Source organism: Macaca nemestrina, chromosome 6 (genome assembly GCF_043159975.1).
Source record: "Macaca nemestrina isolate mMacNem1 chromosome 6, mMacNem.hap1, whole genome shotgun sequence".
Lineage (NCBI taxonomy): Eukaryota > Metazoa > Chordata > Mammalia > Primates > Cercopithecidae > Macaca > Macaca nemestrina.
Window position 1 is genome coordinate 138,672,104 of NC_092130.1, and position 21,050 is coordinate 138,693,153.

The 21,050-nt window shown below is 37.4% G+C and overlaps 1 long non-coding RNA gene across 2 annotated transcripts in view; it reads left to right on the forward strand.

Annotated features, from left to right (window-relative positions):
* The first annotated feature begins 8,345 nt into the window (after window positions 1-8,345).
* The window catches only part of LOC105487457 (uncharacterized), a 32,282-nt gene continuing 19,577 nt past the window's right edge, over window positions 8,346-21,050 (forward strand). The window contains exons 1-2 of one of the 2 annotated variants that reach the window (XR_011624313.1): window positions 8,346-8,658; window positions 17,801-17,928. This is a non-coding gene — a long non-coding RNA (uncharacterized lncRNA). The remainder of the gene's footprint in view (window positions 8,659-17,800; window positions 17,929-21,050) is intronic. The other variant, XR_011624312.1, reaches the window with a different exon arrangement.

The window sequence follows — 21,050 nt, forward strand, 5'->3', positions numbered from 1 at the left end:
ACAACATTAACATGTTTTCCCCAATGATAAGGAATTTAGCCTTTTATACTTCCTACCTGGATTTATCACAGGTAATGTATACTTTGCACTGGAAAAAAGTAATTATATGCAGGTTTAGGTTTGTCATAATATGTATGTTTGTCTGTATAGTCTAGAATTTTATTTTATATTAAATATATCCCCCATGGTAAAAAAATCAAACATCAAAGAATATAGAATGAACAATTATTTGCAACAGATAAAACAAGAAAAATTTAGTTAACACATAAGAGACCTTAAAAACTGATTTAGAAACAGCTCAACAGGAAAATAAATATTTCAAAAATAGTTAAGAACAGAAAATTTACAGAAAAACAAAAATAAATTATTATAAACATGAAAAGATATTCACATTAATTCACTGTTAAAAAAATGTAAATCACAACAAGGAACTTTTTTTAAACCTATCAAGTTGGGAAAAATTTGTCAGTAGTGCACATATCAGTCAGGATGTGGAGACAAAGACTTTTTTTCAATGTCAATTGAGAATACAGATCGGTAAAACTTATTTTCAGAACAGTTTGGCATATTTATAAACTCAAATGCATGTATCCTTTTATACAGAAACTCTGCTTTGAGAAGTGTATATTTATTATGAAGGAAGCAAATTTTAAAATGGTCCCACATTTGTTGTCTTTCGACTTTTTAAAACGGTATATTGTTTTTATGAATAAATGTTTAATTTTTATATGGCATATTTGTCTATTTGTTCCTCATAGCTGTTTACATATTTAACTCTGCTGTGAGATAAGACAAAGCACAACTGTTCTTCATTTAAGGAAATTAAGGTTCAGAGAGTACACCCATTAAGAATGAGAGCAGGAATTTGATCTTAGTTCTGACTTCAAAGCCTGTGCTATTTTCACTTTAGCAAACCCAATCTTGAAATGTTGAAAATAATGTAACATTGAAAGTAACTTTGCGATCACCACTACTAACTGTTTGAATTCCTACCAGTTTGGGGACCACCGAATAGCAAACTACTTGTAACAGCTGATGGCATCGTCTATTTAGTGGAGTCATTTTTTCTACCTCTTAGTTTTTGGTTTATAAAATATGCATCAAAATATTGCCTAATCTTAGAAAGCTTAAACAGGTGAAACCATATTTCCATATTTAAAAATATATCCTGAAGGTATTCATGATTTCAGTGATTTACAAATGGGAAATGCAACACATCAAAAAGATTGATAACACCCAGGGATGACAAGTGCATGGGAAACGATAAACGTACATAGGATTATGGAAATGTATGGTTAGTAATATTTTAATAAGGCAATTTGGCAATATATATCAAAATTTAAATTCTGGATACCCTTGGATTAATCAGTTTCACTTCTAGGATTATCTTACAGTGACGTTTACTCTAGTGCAAAGACATAGGGAAAAAGATACTTCTTCCAGTTTTAATGGTAATAGAGGGAAATTAGTGACAATTAAAATACTCATTAATATAGATCACTTAAATTAAAAGTTCATACAATAGAATGTTATACAACTATTAAAAGAATGAGATTGACAAATATTCACTAATATAGTTGTCTGTCAGTGATATGTTGTTAAAGAAAAATAGTTGCAGCAAAATAACTAAAATATGAATGAACTTTTATAAAAATGCATGGCAAAAGATCCAGTTACCCTGAAAGGGTGGAAATGGGAGAAGAGGGAAGTGGAAAAAGATGAATATTCACTCTCTCTCTTTTTTTTTACACACTTTGTTGTAATGTTTGACTTTTTCCCAATGAGTATGTAAAACTTTATAAATTCACTCTTTATATTAGTTTTGTTAAATTTTTTAGTGATAAGGACAACTTTGTAATATTTTAAAAAGCAATGATTTGTATAAAGATGAAAGTAATACTTCTGCTTTAGTTTAAGAAACAGGTCATTGAGAGTATTGCAAAAGGAAAAAACTAAAAGAGGCAACTGGCTGCCTGTTTCAGACATTTTCTCCACCTCTTCTCTGCATAAGGCAATGTGACCAAGCTGTGTAGCCCAAGAACTGTGATAAACTCTTGAAGCAATCTGAAACTGAAAGATAACTTTCATTAACACACAAAGCAAAGGATTAAAAGTCCTTTTTCAAATAGGAATTGTTTACATTAAAATTTGGCCTTGCTATTAATCCACCTTTCTTGGTGTGTCCTAATACGATTAAAGCATAAATGAGTCATAGAGAATGGTAGTTGTGTTAAAAATCCTCACAAGGCTTCTCTCAGGTTCATATAGACCCAATTGATTCGCATACTTTGGGGAAAGGAAGGATACAAAGTGGAATAAAGCTGGTCACTATTCCAACTCCCATTATAGATTAATCTCTTACATTTCTTATAAGGGCTGGCACCTGATTTCTGTGCTTGCTTGGCAGAGAATTATCTCAGCATAAGTCAGGGAGGAATCTTGTAACAGAATGCATTCTTTCCTGTGGAGGAGTTGTTGAAATTCTTGGCACATTCTAGGTTAAGGTTAGATTATACCATCATGGTAAAAAGTTTAGCTCAAGAGACAGCCTGTGCTTTGTTGATTCATTTAGATACAGGATTTACTGAGGAAATACTAGAATTATTGCTCCCTAGAGAATTTCAAAGAAGAAGTAATAACATTTCCTCTTGAATGCTCTACACTTCTCTGTGTGCAGAACAACAGAAGCAGCTCAATAAGTAACAGGAGAACTTCATAAGCTCTTATATGGAAGTCATCATCATATGACACAAACATATCATTTCCTCCTCAGAGTACTCTTTAGTTTTATGCATACATTCCCATAGTTGTAGACTACAGGAAGCCTTATATGGGTTTTCTGGAATTTTGGACTATAGTAGATGACTGTTGAATGACCTACTTATCCTCTGCTTATTATTAGAAGAAAAATAGTCATGAATTCACAAGATCTTATATGGGAAGTCACCATTTCCACATAGTAATAATTGTCGAGAAAGAACAAAGAATAATCTTTAAGTTTTATAAAATAAAGGAGTCACAAAGTGATTGAAATAGTGTATGAAAAGTAATATGAATAGACTATGAAAATAGTTATGGAAAAGTTTATGAGGTAAGAACTTTATGCAGTTGAACTGATCATTTCTGTAGTGGTATTAGTAATATAGTCAATTATTCAGTGGAAAATCCATTTCAGCCTATAACTGCATGAAACTCATATGAAGGAAACCTGGACCACAAATGGCTAAGAAAGAAACCTGAGCTGTACCACAACTGAAGCAATTACAGTCTTTTAAGCCATGCCAGACCAAGGGTTTTTATCAATTTATTTAATAGGAACTGGAAATTAACATCAGAGCCCTAACTATTGCCTCTAATGTATTGTCTATAATACTATATATGGAAAGCTGCATATAACTGTTTTAATTGTTCTTAACTCTCTTGTCTTTCTAAGAAGCCCTATTAGAGAATCGTTGTGGGTAGTGTTTTAGGGAGGCATCTGTGGTAGCTATGAAGATGCACTACTCCCATATCCCTTCGAGAGAACTGTCTGCAAGTACTGGGACTGGCTGACAGTCTCCAGTGGACAACAATTCAAAAATATGTTGGATCATAATGTATTTGCCAAGGCCACAGTTTCTTGCAGGCTGCTCCCAGCCAACAACTGGTTACTAGAGCTGGGCCATTTCTGCCTGACACTAGACTCCTCTGCAGGTGAATTTTTGGTCTAGCTCTCCCTCTTGATCTCATTGAGATACTAGCAGAGCTTCATTACAGTCTGAGGCTCCTTGTACGCAATCACTCTTTCTTCCTTCTTCCTTAGACAGATGCTAAACCTGCAGCTTGGTATGAAGGCTCCCTTGCTTGTTTCTTTCTCCTATATCGTTCACAGGTGTTTTCTCCCATAAATCCTTCAGACATTTAATTCATTTTGGCATCTGTTTCTCAGAGGACTTGAAACGATACAATAAATTTAAATGGACCCCAAGGTGCAATAGCGGTAATAGTTCTTTAAAACTTTTAAGCCCCTTTTTGAAGAATTTTTTTTTTTTTTTTTTTTTTTTTTTTTAAGATGAAGTCTTGCTTTCTTGCCTGGGCTGGAGTACAATGGCGCGATCTCAGTTCACTACAACCACCACCTCCTGGGTTCATGCAGTTCTCTTGCCTCAGCCCCCTGAGTAGCTGGGATTAAAGGCATGTGCCACCACGCAGGGCAAAGTTTGGTATTTTTAGTAGAGATGGAGTTTCATCATGTTAGCGAGGCTGGTCTTGAACTCCTGACCTCAAGTGATCCACCTGCCATGGTCTCCTAAAGTGCTGGGATTACTGGCATGAGCCACTGCGCCCAGCCTGAAGAAACTTTTAAATATCGCTTAAAAACTTGCTCCAGTAAGAGCCATTGCTGTCTGTATGTGGTTTGGGTTATTTGTTTACAAGGAGGCTTTGAGGAAGGAGCCCCTTTTCTGAAGAATGAAACTATTTGCTATTTAGCATGCTGTGAGAGAATCTTCAGTGCTTTGACTTTCTCCCTGATCCAAGTACAATTTGCCTATCAGCCAAAAAGAGTTGTTTTGGTGCCAGTTGGTCATAACTCTTAGTTGGTATCTCGCTGGGTGAACTTTGCAAAAATATGTTTGATGTTCAGGTTCAGAATTCTTACATGCAGAGACTGAACAACTGGATCGACTAAATTCAAACAAATAAAAGTACAATATAGTGTTTTTCTTATATTTTGTCTGTATTTAAAATGATAATCTGTTCACTGAAGGTGTTAAGATCTGATTTTAGTATTACCAGATTCAATTAATGAAAAAGGATAAATCAAGAGGGCCAGTTTACTTCAAGTTTTTTCAGTCAAGTGCATATGAATATATATCATGTTCATTTGCACTGCAAATAGGTGCATAGGATCACCCACTGTTTCATCTGCACAGACCTCCTTCATAGTGGTTTGGTTTTGCATAGACACGTAGAGTACCTAAGTGCCTCGTATTCAACCCTGTGCAACTAATGAACGTCATAAACACAAAGAGTCTGAAGAATTTTTTCATAAAACGCCACTCAAATTTAACTGTTAAGCTACTTATAGAAGACTATTTTATTCTCTATTACAATACCATTGGGAATTTTAGCATAGTAGATTTATACATTTCCTGTGTTATTATGTATTTTGTATGTGCTATAACCTATTACACTGATTACCTCCATTAATTCTCATTACAACTCTATGTGTTCTGCTATTTACTGTCTTTGATTTAAGATATAGGAGCTGGGTTTCAGAAAAGCTGAATAACACTCATTACATAGCTATTAGTTTAGCAGAGATTTTAATGTGGACTAGCCTGACCCCAAGTCTGTCTTTACATATACTTGGTATATCTTTCCCAAATATCCTATACAACGGAAGACAGAGACCGTGCTATACAATAATGTAACACTGTTGATGACCTTTAACTTCCCCAGAATTTCTTTACTCATAAAACAAGTTCAGTTGGCCTAAAGCCCTGACCCTCTCTAGGGTTACTTCCTGCCTCAACATTCCTTTGCTCTACAGCTAATCTGGATAAGCTCCCACCAAAACATAATTTGAAAAAATAGTAATTATATGTAATGTAGGATACAAACCTCCACGTATGCTTTTGGGTGTGCCAAGACTTCTGAAACTTTAAGTTTCTATTTCTCTCTCTACATTAAAATAGAACATATATGGCAAGAAAAGAAAAATATTGTAAGTTTCGTGAGGGAATGAGTGTCCTGGGCTCCTTTGGAAAGTGTATTTAAGTTTATGCCATGAATAAATCTTAAAACAGATATTATCATCTAAAACTAATAAATCACTAGAAACATGTATTATATATATTTTATGCATATATATGCAACTGAATTTATACAAAGATTTGAAAAAGTCAAATATCCTACAAGGTTTTAGTGTTCCTTATTAAAAATTCTAATTCAAGCAATAGTTTTGGGAGTGATAGGTCTCTGATAAGTGTATTTCTTCACCTGCACTCTTTCTAAAGTTTCTAGTCTGATAACTCTAACAAGTTATATCTGAGATAAAGTTCATTCTGATCTTTCAGTAGTCACTTCAAACTCTTCAAAAATCAGTGAATGATCCAGATAGGAAATCTCCTGTGTATAGTATGATATAAATTGTTTTTCCTCTTTAAATCATTGGCATCTCAAATTTATCTTCCTCTTGAAGGTATACTATTACCATATAAAATGTAGTCAATATCATGTTTATATTAGCAAACTGATGCAACATGGGCCGAGTATTATTGTACAGGCCAGGAGGCACTGCTGTACAATAATATTTCTTCCTTAGAGTTCTCTTTAGTTTTATGTACGCATTCACATGGTTTGTAGACTACAGGAAGCCTTATATGGGTTTTCTGGAATTTTTGACTGTAATAGATTACTGCTGTATAATCTACTCATCCTCTACTTATTATTAAAAGAAGAATAGTCAAAGCACTAAGGGACCTAAAAAATGCTGAGACCACTATTTTTTAGCTTATAAAATTGCTCTTCTTCTCGTGTATTCCCTCCACATCTGATATTCCTATGTTATCATCCACTGTGAATTTAGGCCAAACGTTTTACCCAATGGATCTGCCGTTACATTTTTCATATTTATTTTAAAACCAAATCTAGCATCTTATTGAAACATATGAAATGATCAAAATGAAATAAATCTGTAAAGCTCAGCCAGTCTTTCCTATTTTGTTCCACAGTGACAGCTGAAATAGAGGCACTTTCATGTTTTTCAGGAACAGAAAAAATATTGCTCCTTCTTTTTATGGATGCATCAAGACAGACCTGAAAATACAATTTCCTTTGTCTTCTTCATGAGGGGGGAAGACCCAGATTTTAACTTGACGAATGTGCCTGTAAGGGAACACCGAGCTATCTCAGTAGACTTAGATGGTCTCCTTTTAATACAGTCACCAAAATGAAGCAAAGAGGTCTAGATTTTTCATCCTAGTAGAAACAAAAAATTAACAAAAGGAAATAGAAGAAACAAGCTAACAAGTAGCATTTCTTCTATCCTGCCAGAAACATACATATCCACCCTTTCCCTGGAGGTGCTGCACAGTTGTTATGGCTCTTGTTAAACAGTAACTAATAGCAAAATGTCAAGAGTTTAAAAGGAAATTGGCTTATAGTTCTCAATAGTCAATGTAAAATATTGTAATGAAGGCAAACATAGCGAACATGTTGTAACTCAACATCTTAAATGTTAAGTTACAGAAGAAAACTGTCAAGTTTGGCCTATGTGGGAGTAATGAGTTCAGGCATGCCCATATTTTTTTCTGGGTGAATAATGTTTAGGTTTTTAGCTGCTTCATTTTCTGACAAATGCTACTATACTCCTAGTGTGAGTCCACTGAGAATGGCTTAGCAATTATTTTCAATAGCATATAATTTCAGATGATTATTTCGTGCCTCTTATCTTCCCTCCAAATTTCCAACACCTTCTTGTCATCCTCATTTTCAGCTGGTGACCTTGCTTCTGAGTTCTCTAAGAAGATTGAAGAAATCAGAGGAGAACTTCCATGGACCCACTCTCCACCACCACCACCACCACCACATCTACCCGTCCTTCCATCATCTTTCCACATGCAATCTGTCTTCAAACTTGTTATGATAGATCAACTTTTCCACTCTCTCTGAAGTCATACGCCCTTCTTGTGCACAAGATCCCAAGTCGTCTCACTGAGGACATTGCTGTCTCCCTTTACTCCTATCAGTTTTTGCTCTCTTCTGCATCATTCCTGTAAGCAGGCTGATTTAATGTTTTATTTTTTATATTAAGAAGAAAAACTGTGCTTGATCTCATTTACCCTGCCAGCTAAGTCACCCATTTTTTTAATCCGCCTTTGACAGCAAAACTCTTTGCAAGCGTTCTTTATAGTCACTATTTCCAATTCCTCTTCTCCAACTGCTCTTAATTTTATCCTACTAAGGCATTTCCTCCAGTACTCCACTAAAACTGGCTTTGTCTATATGGTCAATGACCTACCTGTTACTAAATCCAATCCTCAGTTCTTTTACTTGACCTATCAGCATCGTTTGAAATAATTGATTGCTCTCAACTCCTTGATACTGCTTCTTCTTTAGGCAAGGAGGGACATCTAGAATGTTCTGGAGGCTTATTTCTTCTCTTTCGGTAGTTTAGCAAGGCTGAATTAACTAAATGAAAGAACTAGCAGATACCACCTTCTTCTAGGAGAGTCATTTCCTTAAGGAGGAAGTTTCCATGGTTACCTAGGAATCTTAAGTGTTCCTACCTATTCTTACACATACTAGAGTGCTGTGGGAGTGGTGTTCTTCTTCTGGAGTCCTGTCTGTGGAGATGAGAGCTTAGGGGATCATGTGTGCTCTGCTATGTCTCCATTTGTCAGATTTTTCCCAATAAAACCTATTCTGTGTGTAACATGGGGCTCACAAGTAGTACTTGCATGAGACTCCTTTATTATAAATTGTCTCCTAGAACTTCTGCACTCAAATGTTTTTTTCTCCTACTGTGATGGCACTCCCTTGATGATTTTGTCCAGATCTCATAGGTTCCATCTGTAGGCTAGACCTCTCTCTTGACCATGAGAGGGCATAAATGAAGCTACTGGGATGCTGAAAATGTTCTAAATCCAGATCCAGATGATGGCTAAAAGGCATGTAAGAACAAATTGAATTATACACTCATTTGTTCACATTGCTCTATGTATGTTATCCTTCAATAGAAACTTATCCAAAAAGTGATGCTAGAGATGTTTTAGCTTCAAAATGAAAATGATAATGTATACTTCATAGGAATGCTGTGATTATTAAAAGAGACAATACATATACATGGCTGTACATTTGCAAGGCAGTACATAAGTTTTGTTTTACTTGTTCACTTTTCTTCCTTTTAAAGTACCATTTACTCTTTTTCCTATAAACAAAACGATCTCATGCATTTAGAGAACCAGTAGATCTTATCGGGGCTACCTCAATCACAGGCTGAGATATTGATTAACCATGAATTTGCTAGTAAGGAATTGCAGTTATCTTGGGGTCAAAGGAACACTGATTCTAGAAAGGAGGTGATCAAGTGGTAGATCATGAAATATGTATCTGATTAAAATTTTTAAAGTATGTGTGTGCATGTTGTGATTGGAACCACTGAGTATAAAAGTAAGATACTGAATAGTGTGTCAGCTTTTATGGGCTTACATACTTCTCTTTTAATCCCAGACTTAGTTTTTAAAACTACACAATTACTGTTTTTGTATATTACCTCAGTGCGCTAAAATTATCCTAGTCTATGTGCAGAGATTGGTAAAGGCCCCTTAAACAAAAATGGAGTTATATTAATTATTTTTGTGCTTTCACTGTTACATTACTACACCATACTCATGCATGTGTGTGTGTGTGTGTGACAGCGAGAGAGGGAAAGAGAGAGGAGAGCAAGAGAGAGCACATACAGACAGATCCTCGTAGGCTTGCATATACACAGTTAGATAACCAATAAACTACCTCTGAACAAAAGATTTCAGGCTAAGGCTAGAAAGGCATAAAATAGAAGGGATAGGTTTCCTGATACCATGCTGATACTGTATCAGCTTTGGATTACCTACTCCAGACATTTTCATGTGCAAGGAAAATAATAGTCTATTTTGTTTAAGCTATTGCTATTATTAGTTATCATACATATATTACAAATTGTATACCAATACACAGTTTTCGTTTGGTATTTACAAAGCATTGGTTCCAAGACCCCTTGCAAATACCAAAAGCCATGTGTTACGGAATCCTTCGGGTGTTGCTTTGCCAGTCGGAAACCTCTGTGGCCAGTGGTGCCTTTGCCCTAGTTTTGCTCAGGCCTGCAGGGCCCACTTGTCCTGGCAGGCTGCATTCAGCTCGTGCTACTGACATGAACCCCGCACCTGCCAAGGGCAAGCCAGGTGCAAAGTGGTGAAGGGTATGTTAGAAAGTGTGGGATCTGGCCACTGCTCACAGCCAGGCATGTCAGCACGGGTGCCAGCTTTTTGTGAGACTGTGGCTGGCCGAAGCATACCACAAGCAGCTTCCACAGCTGGCACTGGGGAAAATGGTGGCACCTGGAGTGTTGGAGATGCCAGGAACCACAGAGCCCCAAGCAGGGTGTCACAGCCCTGGCACCAGGAGGTCCTATGTCTGGGCTCCCTGAAGGGCCACAGCTCTTCTCTCCTTTCTTCTCTTCTTTTTTCTTCTCTCTTTCTTGTTGTCCACAATGTGGTAAGCCAGCAGCATGTGTTAGCCATGTTTGTGTTATAGCTCTTTTGGTCCCACTATTTGGCAGGTCCCAAGTTCTTGTCCTGTGTCCAGGAAGAATGAGGTACATGGACAAGTGGAGGGTGAGCAAGGCAAAGAGGACCTTTATGGAGCAACGGGACAGCTCAGAGGAGACCAACATTGCATAGTTCCTCTCTGCAGGCAGGGTGTCCCAACTAGTATTCAGTTCTCATTTATAAATAACTAAAATACGAGTCTCTGGTTTGTTAGTTTTATTGCTTATTTCCAGTTCATTTATTTTGCTAATTCCTGAGTTGCTTATTTAGTTTCATTTCTTGGAGCGCTTTGGTAAATCTTTGATTAATGTTTTAAGGGATATTATCTAGAAAGTATATTTTCAAACCTTTGTATTTCTGTTATTTGATTGGTAGACTCAAGTGTTTCTTCAATTCAGGAAAGATTTTATTTTCCTATTGTTGATTTGATCACACCCTTTCTACAGAATGCTCTATACTGTGGGGGTCTGTTCTGCAGACCCCAGCTTGCACGATGGATGAATAGTGTACTTAGACACCGATATTCAGTGAAAGAGCAGCTAGGGATCTGAGCACTCAGAGACACCAAAGAAGGTGCTGTAAAGAGTCAGAAGCCACAGCCTTGACTAGCTGGCTCTGCAGGCATTTATTTAGCATGGTTGACTTTGAGTCAACACACCTGGTCGCCCCCACCCCAGGAGAGCCATCTTGCCCATGAGTGATCAAAGGTCAGTTTTAGGACCACATGAGTAAGCAAGCTCTTTAGATAAACTCCTCTACATTCCTATGTATCTATGCTCTGAGTTTTTAAGAGAATGCAGCTGCCTTCAACCAAGACTTTTACTAAAGAACTTTTACTTACTTTTACTTCCAAGAACGTTTGTGTTTATTTCCTCTAAAATCTTTTCCACCACCCTGACTGAATTCCCATGCTATACTTTTCTTCTTGACTTCCCATTACACTCAGCTTGTTCTATCTTCAGTCTACATCCTGGGTAGTCTCGATTTGCCTCTCAGATTCCTTCTCAGTCCTTCTCTGTCCTGCTATGTTTCTTAGGATGCTGATCTCTACGGTCTACATCACCTAGCTTAGCTTCTTTTGCTCTTTGGTTCTGATTGACAAAAGGAAACAGAAAGAGAGAAGAGGAGATGGGGATTGAGGTTGAGGTGTTTATTCACACTGCTTTCTTCCTAAGAGAACTTGGTTGGGATAGAGGGTGGCATTCCTCTACCAAATGTCACAGCTCCTTTTAGGTGGCACCTTTTCCATGGATAGTGGGAAAAAATAAATAAACAATGTAATATAAACAATATATAAATTAAATAATTACAACTTTAATTTTTTTTTTGAGACAGAGTCTCACGCTTTTGCTCAGGTTGGAGTGCAGTGGTGCGATCTCGGCTCACTGCAAGCTCTGCCTCCTGGGTTCACGCTATTCTCCTGCCTTAGCCTCCGGAGTAGCTGGGACTGCAGGTGTCTGCCACCACGCCTGACTAATTTTTTTTTGTATTTTTAGTAGAGACAGGGTTTCACTGTGTTAGCTAGGATGGTCTCTATCTCCTGACCTCGTGATCTGCCTGCCTCAGCCTCCCAAAGTGCTGGGACTACAGGCATGAGCCACCGCACCTGGCCAACTTTAATATTTTCTATGAGTCAATAAATGGAGTACTGTGATAGAGAATACCTTCAGTAAGCTACTTAGAAAGCATGAACAAAGGAAAAATTTCCCTCTGGAGTTGACTCTTATGCTAAATAATGAACAGGAACCAGTCAGATAAAGAAAGAATACCCTAAGTAAAGAGAACTGTAAAGCAAAGACGTTTGGATAGTCTCAAACTGAAAAACAACATCCTGCATGGCTGACGCATAGTAAGAAAGGATGGTCATGGCATGAGATAAGTATAAAGATAAGAATTTAAAGTGCTATGGAAAGCTATTTCCAGGGTTGTTAGCAGGAAGAGATAGAAGTTTTTATAGGGTTGTTCTGAATGCTCTAAAAAGGGTGAAAGGCTTGTAGAAAGGCCAAAAAGAAAATGCAGCTCAGTTAGCGGGCTATTGCAACTATCTGTGTGAGAGATCTGGTTTGGATTAGGGTAGCAGAAGTAGATTTTTTTTTGATAGGATGGCTGACTTATTGGATGTGAGGGTGAAGGATAAAAAAGACTTCAAAGCTTCTTGCTCAAGCAAATGGGAACAATTTACAATGATAGAAAAGACAGGTGTAAAACAGGTATGCCTTACGGAGATGTTAAGAGAAGATGGAATATTAGACAAATTCTAGAAATATGATTTCAACACTGTTAACACATAAATGATGTTTAAAGCAAGGAAATATCTGAAGGAAGAATGCCGATAGAGAAGGGAAAATGATTCAAGTTCACCCACTGAAGAACTTCAGCACTGAGAGGTCTCCTAGAAGAGCTGACAGTGAAGGAGCTGGAGAAGAATGGTCAATATTATAAGAAAAATAACCGGCCGGGCGCGGTGGCTCACGCCTGTAATCCCAGCACTTTGGGAGGCCGAGGTGGGCGGATCACGAGGTTAGCAGATTGAGACCATCCTGGCTAACACGGTGAAACCCCGTCTCTACTAAAAAATACAAAAAACTAGCCGGGCGAGGTGGCGGGCGCCTATAGTCCCAGCTACTCGGGAGGCTGAGGCAGGAGAATGGCGTGAACCTGGGAAGCGGAGCTTGCAGTGAGCCGAGATCCGGCCGCTGCACTCCAGCCTGGGTGACAGAGCGAGACTCCGTCTCAAAAAAAAAAAAAAAAAAAAAAAAAAAAAAAAAAAAAAAAAGAAAAATAACCAAAAGTATATAATGTAAAAAATCTGAGGATGGAAAGATTTCATAATGAAGGGAGTGACTAACTGTTATCAAGGATAGCTGCGAGGTCAAGCAAAAATTAAAAACTATCCTTTGGGTTTCACAATAAGAAGATAATCATTATTTTCAATGAAAATCGAAAAGTTGGGACAGAAGCCAGATAACATAGGCAGAAGCATGAAAATTTGGTGAGAAACTGGAGAAAATGAGCTTAAGCAACCTTTTTGAGACATTTTGCTATAAAAATCAGAAAAATGGTGTGAAAGCTGTGGTAAAATGAAGCCCCTTATTTAATTATTTTTAAAAATAAAAGAAAGTGTAGTATTTTTTAGGCTTATGTGAATATTCCAGAAGGAAAAAAGGGTTATTGATGCAGGAGAGAAAGGGGAAGTTTGTGGAAGTAAAGTTCTTGATTTGACTAGATGGAATAGAAGTTAGAGCACAGGTGGAAGAATTGAGAGACTGAACTTTGATGTGGAAAGGAACATGTCCTTCACTATAAAAAGAGAGAAGAAAGGATGAGTAAGAACCCAGACAGATTTGTGTATTTGAAGTGAAGGTATGAGGGAGTTTCCAAACTGATATTCGTGATATTCTCAATAAAAGATAAGGTGAGATTATTCACTAAGGAAAATATGTAAAGTGTTTTTAAAATAAAAATTATTTTATTCTTAAATAATAACAATTATTTACAAATTGGATATGATTGTTTTTTGCCACTGCATAGCCTCTCAAACTTTGGAATCAGATTACGTACTGGCACCCTCATTTCCTGTTCTACACTGTAGCACGAGCCTTGCTGATGTAGAATGTTCTAAGTGAAGGAGTGAAATAACTCGATTAGTGGGAAACCACACTAACTTGGAACATGTAGTTGGATTGTTAGAGGCTATTGAGTGTCCAGGTGAAGTTCTTCAATCATCAATATAAAGTGTAACCACTTAGACAATTTTATTTTTCCTGATTGCTTGAGTGCTGATACAGAAAAAAATAAGTAGCTAGGATGATCCCAGGCTTGAAGTCTGGAATCTATAGCATCCATCCAATCTGCTTTTCATTGCCTCCTTTACAATTTTAAATTCAGGAATCAGATTTCTATGAAATCTTTCTTAGTCTCATAGCATGATTATTTTGATTTCCTATTCTTAGTTTATGAACACAATGCTTTACTGAACCTTTATGGCACATGATAAAGAATTTGCTATACTTTTTTTTTTTTTTTTGTAGCACATTTATTCTATGAGGAATGGTGGTCATCTGCTAATTCCTCAGGAAAATTAAAACAAACCTCTGTTGAATGCATATGTTCTTTTGTACGTTCAGAAGTTGGTATTTAATAACTCTTTTCTCATGCTTATAAAGGGAGATCTATGAGTGTCAGAATTGGGAGTTTAAATGGGTTGTTTTAGAGATCATGTGAATCTCTGTTCATTTTTTATGATCTGGAGAAAGAGAGAAGAAAAAATTGAGATTATTGTGTCTAATTACTACTTGGGAAATCTAAAAGTGTACAGAGAGTGGGGAGAGAAAGAACTAGATGAAGTTGTTGTAGGAACCTCCACCTATGTAAGGAATTATTTCTGTCATGATGTTATGGTGTCCAGGGGTTAATTAAAGCAGAATCTCCATTCTTTGCCTGAAAAGATTCCTTTATCAGGAGCCCAGTGCAGTGGTGTCGACCCTCCTCATCAGTTGTGATGGACCATAGAAAGGGTAAATCAGACCATAAGAACTGTGTGCTTTATACTTTCTGTGGTTCTGGAACTCATTATGCTTCCTGAAACTATGGAGGGTCCTTCTGGGCTGATTCTCACTTCTCCTCCACTCCTCACTCAATGATTTAGGGAGTGGTAGCAGGTTTTTGCCAGGTGTTCTGTTATTCCTTTCCCAAACAAGGTTTAGAATGGGCTCTTTTTCAGTCTGTTCACATCTTCACAATATTCAGAGAAATTCCGCAAATATTCTCACTTGGGAATATTACTGCTCTCCAATTTCTGGGGTTAAGGGAATTTTTCTCTACTGTTATTTGAGATGGTTATTTGAAGGGAATCTGAACATGATGGAACATGGTGAACACCTTTTGTTTGGGAGCCCCTGCATCCAATTACCGTTTTATTCTAACTATAAACCACCTTTCCTCTGGGGAGCAAATCTTTGTTCTTGTACTTCAGAAACAATAAGTGAGTTACTTACAAAACTTTTGCTGTAGCTTCTGGGAAGAAGTCCTTGCCCTCTCCCACAGACTCTGCTCCTGGGAGAACATGGCATTAGAGGTGCTATATCAATGCTGCTTGCAATCATGAAGAGAGAGGCTAAGAGTAGACTTGACATAGTCCATGGCAAAATCTCAAACTGGAGGCCTGGTGCTTTCATCTGGACCCTGGAATGCTGAAAGTTCTACTCTATAGACTGTCCTGGTATGTGAGCTAATTAAGGCCTCTTTTGACTCAAGACAGTTTGACTTGAGTTCCCTTTACTTGTAACTGAGTTCCTAATCAATTAACAAAGAGACTTAAAGTTGAACTCATCATAATCTTACATGGAAACCTTCAGGTTTATTTCATTTTTACAAACTGGTTTAACATTTTGAACATATTCCATTTTATATAATTTAGCATTTCACACTGAAATGAATTCTAAAACAACTAATTTAAAGTCAAATGTAACTTTGAATTTCATCTTTATAAATCAAATTGTATATCAAATTTTATCTTTATAATCAAATTCAACTAACAACTAAATACTGTTGATGCTATTAATATTTTAGCTAAATATACTTTTAACAGGTTAGTGGGAAGTTGTTTTGTCAATAAATATATTCTAAGGCTTATTTACCCATTTATTTTCCTGTAGCCCCACAATTTACCATCAATGTAAGAAGTTCGAAAATGAGGCAAATGTATCTGAAATATTCTTACTCATTCTATTCTGCAGAGTGCCCATGTGGTGCACTTGTTTCAAACTTGTTTCTACCACTCTTGAAAGAGTAGTACTCACTGAAAATCTGAAAATGGCCATGAATTATAAATATAACCTTAGACACATCAAAGAACAAAATTATATTTCTACTTCTTAACACATATAAAAAATGAGTTTCACATGGACACAAAGAACTAAGCATGAAAAGCAAGTTTTTAATCTGCTATTAGAAGAAAATGTGGCTGTCAATCTTTATGTTTTGGTGGAGAAAGGTTTTTAAAACAGGATCCTAAGAGCACAAACCAAAATAGTAAGATTTGAGTATAGCAAGAATTACTCCTTTTGTATAATGAATAGTCCCATAAACAGAATGAAAAGACAATCATTAAACTTGAAGAAAAAATATTTTCAATATGTACAACAGATAGAAGACCAGTCTCTAGAGTACATTAAAGCAATTTCAAAGATTAAAAAGGAAAAGACTACCCAAAGAAAAATAGGGGAAAGACAAGAACAAGCAATTCACAGAAGAAAAAACTCGACTAACCAATAGACATATAGAAAGATATTCAACTTCATTAGACATCAGATAAATACAAATGAAAGCAAAAATTAGATTTCACTATTTACCCATTAAAGTCAGCTAAATGTTTTGAAATGTATTATATTAAGAGCTGGCAAAGCACGGAAGTTTTCATTACATGCTACTGGGAGCTTAAATTATTACAACTATTTTGAAGAATGTCATTAAAGGGTTTAGTAAAATGAAAAACGCATATAACTTGTGATCCAGTAACCTGCAACTATTTATATAAATACTAAAGAAATACTCATATGTGTATAAAAGAAAACATATATAAGGATATCAATTGCAGAATTGCTTATAGTAATAAAAATATGAGACAATATGTGTATCATGGCCATAAGAGGTTCCAGTTGCTGCCCTCTGAATTCACCACCACCTTCATTCTAAAGTCTGACTTCCCACAGGCTGCTGTCAGCCAATGATTGAGCACAGAGAAGATTTCCTGGGAAATGTGTGACTTTTCTGCACGTGACTTTGGCTCAAGGATTTTTCATTAGACTTGCTGAAACTTTATTGGAAATTCATTGCAGTTTGGCTTTTTTTTTCTTCCCTCTCTTCTTCATAGGGGCCAGACATGCATCCTAGTCTGATGGTTCTCCCAGCCTCCTAAGGCTTTCTCTGTATTTTCCATCAAAGATAGGTTTCCCCAACAAATCTATTGTATATCTGGTTCCATCTTGACATTTGCTTCTTAGAAATCCTCAGTTAACACAAGTGGTGCCAGACGTGGTTTGACAACACAGGTGGTAAGATGAGAATCTGGGGCTAGTTTTCTCACTGCCTGGTAGGCAAAGAGGATGCTGTCCTAAGTGAAATGTGGGATGTAGATAGACCTGGCACTTGGTAGTGGTACAACACTACAAATTTCACTGGTGATGACCTGAAAAAACCTCATTAGTAGAGAGGAAAGCCTTTGCAAGTGTAGTAATTCAGGAATTTAAAAGACATTAGTGGTGATGGGGATAGCAGAGCTAATTGCTTACTACTAAATTGCCTTGCACAAAACTAATGAGAAACTGAGATCCATTAATATGTAATCACGGGTTAATTTTGAGGGCCAGAGTGCCTTATTGGTAAATAAGAAAAAGCCCCATATCTTATGAGATTTCTGATATAGTTGCACTGTAAATGGTAGTTAGAGTTGCTTAACTACAAAGGTGTTTGGATGTTCAACCAAGGCAGAACTCTTATAATAACAGACCCTGTTTGGGAAAATCCGAGACCGTGAAATACTGGATGGGGACATTTGGATGGATAACCCTGAGGATGCTCGTTCTGCAGACTCCTTTGAACCCTCACAGATTAAAAAGACGACTACACTTCCCTGGTAAGAGACGTCAGCCTCTAGGAATTGCCCCCCACCTCCTCTCCTGGCTGCTAAGTCAATAACTGGCAAGGTCTACCTGGAGAAGTGCTGGATCTGAAAAGGGAGGGAAAAAATTATCATAGAAGGAGCTACAGGAATTCGCTATATTGTATTGACAAAATCCATTGGAGTACCACTGGGATATTGAGGGTAAATGATCAAGGGGGCCAGAATGTAAAATTAGATAAGCAAGAATTTATTGACTTAGGGTTAGTTTCTCAAGACACAGGATTTATCACCTTGGCAAAGCCTCAAATGATAGATCACAGTCATTGCTATGGTGGCTCTTAGAGGTCTGCAAGAAATAATAACTAATGCTGAACAAAATAGAACTGCCCAAGATGCCCTGTCAGACAGCATAGAGGTTCCGGAAGTGGGCATATTGGGATGGATATATTATATGAGGCCAGAAAAGCAAACAGAATTTTATATTTCACAAGGGTCCAGAGGACATACCATTCACCAAAACCATCAAGAATGTACTGGTGAGGACACCAGTTAAGACTACCAGAGGAAGGTGAGGGGGTAATGGCTCTCTTTTACAGGCCAGGGCTGCTGGTAGTGGAGATGGTCACAGAGCTGGGCTTAATATTATTGGAATGGTGGGACCTGTAATAATAAAAGCCAGTTGGCAGCACTTAACTGATGGGAGCCATGATAATGAAATTATCATGACAGGCAAAGTTATAGAGGCAGCCAAGAAAGGTTGACTGACAGGGAGTTGCAGAGCTGGTAGGTGGAGTATGTTATTCCAGAGGCATATGGAATGTCCCTCCAGAGAGGGACAACCAACAAGGGTGCTGCTTACCATGTACAGCAACAATAGCAAGAAAGAATTCTAGAATTATGGTTAAAGTTCAACTCCCAGTGAACATATTATGATTATCTCCCCATTACCTGAATGTGTAGTTATGGTTATTATACTTCACATTGGAGTTACACTTTTCCTCCTCCAAACCCCAACACACAGTTTGGTCCTTTGCCTATGCAGTAAGTCACCACAGTGGAGAATGTCAAGCAGAAAATGTTGAAACCGCCCCCAACTCTGGCTAAAAGAGTAAACCAAAAACATGACACTTGGGTGAGATAGCAGAGTTAGATGTCTCCATTTAAAAACCTTAGAGATGCAGAGATAGTGTTCCCTATCTTATTTTCATTAACTTTGCCAGTCTGGCCTCAGCAGAAACTGGATGGATCCTGGAGAATAACTAAAGACTACAGCAATGAAACTGTAATAGCCCTGGTACAGTGCAGTGCTTGGGTAGCAAGAAGGGTATTACTGCTCGAACAGGTAAATAAGACATCAGGTACCTAATATGCAGTCATTCATGTAAAAAACACATTCTTTTCTATCTGAATCAGCAGAGAGGATCAGAAACTGTTTACATTTATGTGAAGCAGATGGTAATATTCATTTGCAGTTTTGCCTTAGGGCCCTGTTAAGTCTGATTTTTGTCATCGTGTGATCTAAGTAATCTGGATAGCCTGGATATGCCACAGAACTTCACACAGATCTGTTCTATCAATGACATCATGCTAATTGGGCAAGATGAGCAATAGGTGACTAATATGCTGGAAGCCTTGGGAAGATACACACGTTGTGAAGGGTGGCATATAAACCTTTTGAAGATTCAGGTACCTGCTATTCAGTGTGGATCTTAAGAGTCCATGGTCAACAGCATGCTATGATATCCCATACAAAATACAAGTGAAGTTGCTGTAACATGTCTTCACCACCACAAAGAAGAAAGCACAATGCTTGGTTGGTCTCTATTGGTTCTGGGCTCACTGTGAGCTGGACTTCTATTACCAGGGTCTCCCAGCTGGGGAATTGGTACATGGTATACGTATTAACCTACCTAGGAGAGGTGGGGAAGGACAGTTTTGTTTTAGGGAAGAGAGAGATGTGGGGCTGCAACGCATACAACATCCAACCTCAGACAGGAATAGTCCCAAGATGGAAAAGACTGTTCCTGTGTAAATGAGGCCAAATAATCCTATCTGTTTATGGAAAAGAGTTGCAGAGGTGGGAACCTAAAAATTCATTCTTCTAGCATGACGATTCTTAGAATGTGTGACAATTTTTGAGTAGTGTTATTTCACTAAAGCCATTTTAGACATTGATGTAAATATTGCTTACTTACCTTATATTCTTTCTAACCTTCACTGACATTTTATAATGACATTGCAAGCTGTTGTTTACTCATCAAAGAGTAGATGTTTGCTCATCAAGATAAGTTTATGAAAATATCCTGCATTAAGTAACAAATATTTTCAGTAAATCAGAGAAAATGTTGAACCGCAAAAGATGATGGCTGTGTTGAAATCCAAGTATAATTAAAGGACAGTAGGTTGAAAGCCCTTTATAACACTTTTGCATGTAATGCATTTCTATAATATGAAGATCAAACTTATTTACTTTAAGGTTGTGAAAGGGCCTTTTAAAAACCTAGGAGAGTGCTGGGTTTGGTGGCTCACGCCTGTAATCCCAGCACTTTGGGAGGCTGAGACGGGAGGATCAGGAGGTCAGGACATTGAGACCATCCTGGCTAACATGGTGAAACCCCGTCTCTACTAAGAAATACAAAAAACTAGCCGGGTGAGGTGGCGGGTACCTGTAGTCCCAGCTACTCGGGAGGCTGAGGCAGGAGAATGGCATAAACCTGGGAGGCAGAGTTTGCAGTGAGCTGAGATCCGGCCACTGCACTCCAGCCTGGGCAACAGACCAAGACTCCGTCTCAAAAAAAAAAAAAAAAAAAATGCTGTAGTCCCAGCTACTCAGGAGGCTGAGGCAGGAGAATCGATTGAACCCAAGAGGTGGAGGTTGCAGTGAGCCAAGATCATGCCACAACACTCAAGCCTTGGTGACAGGGTGAGACTCCATCTCAAAATAAATAAATAAATAAATAAATAAATAAATAAATAAATAAATTAATATAAAAATAAATTAAAAAATGAAAGCCATAGGAGAAAGGAAACTAGGGAAAAGGATTAGAAGAAGGCTTTCACTGTATATTCATGAGCGCATTTTGAATTTTGAGCTGAACATATATCATCTATTTCAAAATAAATAAAAATTTTAA